Source organism: Triticum aestivum, chromosome 2A (assembly GCF_018294505.1).
Source record: "Triticum aestivum cultivar Chinese Spring chromosome 2A, IWGSC CS RefSeq v2.1, whole genome shotgun sequence".
NCBI lineage: Eukaryota > Viridiplantae > Streptophyta > Magnoliopsida > Poales > Poaceae > Triticum > Triticum aestivum.
In genome coordinates this window covers 117564858-117569681 of record NC_057797.1, presented here as the reverse complement: position 1 = coordinate 117569681, position 4824 = coordinate 117564858, and positions in this window count along the sequence as shown.

Sequence of the window (4824 nt, the reverse complement as noted above, 5' to 3'; positions counted from 1 at the left end):
GGAGGTAATACCCTACGTCCTGCTTGATTGATCTTGATGAATATGAGTGTTACAAGAATTGATCTACTACGAGATCGTAATGGCTAAACCCTAGTGGTCTAACCCGTATGACTATGGTAATGTGTGTATCCTTTCCGGACTAACCCCTCCGGATTATATAGACACCGAGGGGGGTCTAGGGTTTACATAGAGTTAGTTACATAAGAAGGAATCTTAGTACTCGGTCGCCAAGCTTGCCTTCCACGCCAAGGAGAGTCCAATCCGGACATAGGTATAGTCTTTGGTCTTCATCTCTTCACAGCCCATCAGTCTGGCCCATGGATAACAGGCCGGACACCCGAGGACCCCTTAGTCCAGGACTCCCTCAACGATCCCCACCAGAGTGGTATGGTAATCCTGTTCGGGAAGTGATGTTACCAGACCATTGATACGTCTCCAACGTATCTACTTTTCCTAACGCTTTTCCTTTTGTTTTGGACTCTAATTTGCATGATTTGAATGAAACTAACCCCGGACTGACGCTGTTTTCAGCAGAACAACCATGGTGTTGTTTTTGTGCAGAAATAAAAGTTCCCGGAATGGAGTGAAACTTTGCGAGGATCTTTTATGCAATAAATAAGAATTTCTGGAGCCAAGATCCACCAGAGAGGGGCACTGATAACCCACAAGTATAGGGGATCAATTGTAGCCTCTTTTGCTAAGTAAGAGTGTCAAACTCAACGAGGAGCTAAAGGTAGAACAAATATTTCCTCAAGTTTTATCGACCACCGATACAACTCTACACATGCTTGATGTTCGCTTTACCTAGAACAAGTATAAAACTAGAAGTACTTTGTAGGTGTAACGGAATAGGTTTGCAAGAATATAAAGAGCATGTAAATAAAAACTAGGGGCTGTTTTAAGTAAAGAAGCAATACAGTTAGTATAGAGAGTGTGGAAAAGTGGTGGTAGGAGTTACAAAATTTTCCCTAAGCAATTGACTATGTTACTAGACTAATAGCGAGTTTTATGTGGGAGAGGCCACTGCTAGCATGTCATCGCTGACTTGGAATTCTATGCACTTATGATTGGAACTATTAGCATGTATCCGCAACTACTAACGTTCATTAAGGTAAAACCCAACCATAGCATTAAGATATATTGGTCCCCCTTCAATCCTGTATGCATCAATTTCTATGCTAGGTTGAACCTTCTGTCACTCTTTCCCTCCAATAAATAGTCCTATCAACATACAACTAACCCTCTGGTGTGATCCACGCGCATGCTCATATGATGGGCACCAAAGGACAGCAACATAACCACAAGTAATTTAAACTAATCATAGCAATTCACCAATTACTGATAGGACAACGAAAATCTACTCAAACATCATAGGATGGCAACACATCATTGGATAATAATAATATGAAGCATAAAGCACCATGTTCAAGTAGAGGGTACAGCGGGTTGCGGGAGAGTGGACCACTGTAGAGAGATGGGGGAAGGTGATGAAGATGTTGGTGAAGATGACAGAGGTGTTGGTGTAGATCGCGGTGACAATGATGGCCCCGGCGTCGTTCTGGCGCCACCGGGAGAGAGGGGGAGAGAGCCCCCTTCTTCTTCTTCCTTAACCTTCTCCCTAGATGGGAGAAGGGTTTCCCGTCTGGTCCTTGGCTTCCATGGCATGGGAGGGGCGAGAGCCCCTCTGAGATTGGACATGTCTCTCTGTCTCTCTCTGTTTCTGCGTTCCAGATTCTAGCCTTTCACTGTTTCTTATATTCCCGGAGATCCGTAACTCAGATTGGGCTGAAATTTTAACATGATTTCTATCCGGATATTGTCTTTCTTGCGGCGAAAGAAGGGCACAATCTGCCTTAAGGAGTGGCCACAAGGGCCCAGGGCGTGCCCCCTGCCTCGTGGCCCCCTCGGGCATCGTCTCGCGTTGATTCTTCTTCCCAAAAATCACATATATTCCAAAAAAAAATCTCCGTAAGTTTTTATCCCATTTGGACTCTGTTTGATATGGACTTTCTACGAAACAAAAAACATGCAACAAACAGGAACTGACACTGGGCACTGGACCAATATGTTAGTCCCAAAAATAGTATTAAAAGTTGCCAAAAGTATATAAAAGTTGTAGAATATTGGCATGGAACAATCGAAAATTATAGATACGACGAAAACGTATCAGCATCCCCAAGCTTAATTCCTGCTCATCCTCGAGTAGGTAAATGAGAAAAAAGATAATTTTTGATGTGGTATGCTACCTAGCATAATCTTGATCATGTAATCTAATCATGGCATGAATATTAAGACACGAGTGATTCAAAGCAATAGTCTATCATTTGACATTAAGATAATAATACTTCAAGCATAATAATAAAGCAATCATGTCTTTTGAAAATAACATGGCCAAAGAAAGTTATCCCTACAGAATCATATGGTCTGGCTATGCTCCATCTTCACCACACAAAGCATTCAAATCATGCACAACCCCGATGACAAGCCAAGCAATGGTTTCATCCTTTTGACGTTCTCAAACCTTTTCAACTTTCACGCAATACATGAGTGTGGGCCATGGACATAGCACTATAGGTGGAATAGAATATGATGGTGGAGGTTGTGTGAAGACAAAAAGGAGAAAGTCTCACATCAACGCGGCTAATCAATGGGCTATGGAGATGCCCATCAATTGATGTCTATGCGAGGATTAGGGATTGCCATGCAACGGATGCACTAGAGCTCTAAGTGTATGGAAGCTCAAACTGAAACTAAGTGGGTGTGCATCCAACTTGCTTGCTCATGAAGACCTAGGGCATTTGAAGCAGCCCATCGTTGGAATATACAAGCCAAGTTCTATAATGAAAATTCCCACTAGTATATGAAAGTGATAACTCAAGAGACTCTCTATATGAAGAACATGGTGCTACTCTGAAGCATAAGTGTGGTAAAAGGATAGTAACATTGTCCCTTCTCTCTTTTCTCTCTTTTTTTCTTTCTATTTCTTTTTTTAGGCTTCTTTGGACTCTCTCTCTTTTGGGGGGGGGCTTCTTTGGCCACTTTTATTTTGATAACCTCACACGGGACAATGTTCTAATAATGATGATAATCACACCTTTATTTACTTACAACTCAATGTCTAGAACAAAGTATGACTCTATATGAATGCAGCCGGCGGTGTACCGGGATGTGCAATGATCTAGCGTAGCAATGAAATCAAAATACAGACAAGCCATGAAAACATCATGCTAGCTCTCTTACGATCATGCAAAGCAATATGACAATAAATGCTCAAGTCATGTATATGATGATGATGATGGAAGTTGCATGGCAATATATCTCGGAATGGCTATGGAAATGCCATGATAGGTAGGTATGGTGGCTGTTTTGAGGAAGATATAAGGAGGCTTATGTGTGATAGAGCATATCATATCACGGGGTTTGGATGCACCGGCAAAGTTTGCACTGACTCTCAAGGTGAGAAAGGGCAATGCACGGTACCAAAGAGGCTAGCACTGATGGAAGGGTGAGAGTGCGTATAATCCTTGGACTCAACATTAGTCATAAAGAACTCACATACTTATTGCAAAAATCTATTAGTCATCGAAACAAAGTACTATGTGCACGCTCCTAGGGGGATAGATTTGTAGGAAAAGACCATCGCTCATCCCCGACCGCCACTCATAAGGAAGACAATCAATAAATACCTCATGCTCCAACTTCGTTACATAACGGTTCACCATACGTGCATGCTACGGGATTCACAAACTTCAACACAAGTATTTCTACAATCCACAACTACCCACTAGCATGACTCTAATATCACCATCTAATCGCAAAACTATTGCAAGGAATCAAACATATCATATTCAGTGGTCTACAAGTTTTATGTAGGATTTAATGACTAACCATGTGAATGACCAATTCTTGTCATCTCTCTAAATAGATATAAGTGAAGCAAGAGAGTTTTAATTCTTTCTACGAAAGATATGCCCACGCTCTAACAAATATAAGTGAAGCAAAAGAGCATTCTACAAATGGCAGTTTTCTATGTGTAGGGAAACATGCAATCCAAACTTCAAATGATATAAGCGAAGCACATGAAGCTTTCTATAAAGCCATCCTCAAAAGATATAAGTGAAGTGCAAAGAGCATTCTATAAATCAACCATGGACTATCTCATACCAGCATGGTGCATCAAAGAAAAGTTAAAACTAAATGCAAAAGATGCTCCAAGATTTGCACATATCGCATGAACGAAACGAATCCGAAAACATCCCGATACTTGTTGAAGAAAGATGGGATGCCTTCCAGGGCATCCCCAAGCTTAGACGCTTGAGTCTCCTTAAATATTTACTTGGGGTGCCTTGGGCATCCCCAAGCTTGAGCTCTTTCCTCTCCTACTTCTCCTCATATCGAGACCTCCTCGATCTTTGATCACTTCATCCACACAAAACTCAACAGAAAGCTCGGTAAGATCCGTTAGTATAATAAAGCAAATCACTACTCTAAGTACTGTTGCAAACCAGTTCATATTTTGTTTTTGCATTGTAGCTACTATAATATAACTTTTCCATGGATTAATCCACTGATAGAAATCGATAGCTTCATCAAAACAAGCAAACTATGCATCAAAAACAGAATATGTCTTAAACAGGACAGTCTATTGTAATATGAACATTCACCATACTTCTGGTACTCCAACAATTCTTAAAAAATTAGGAAAAATAAACAATTTGTATAGAAAGACTGTGCAAAAGGTTTCAGATCCGTTTGACGTTCCAGTAAAAAAATGTAAAATCGCGCACTATAGCCAAAGTTTCTGTCTTGCACCGCACAAACCAA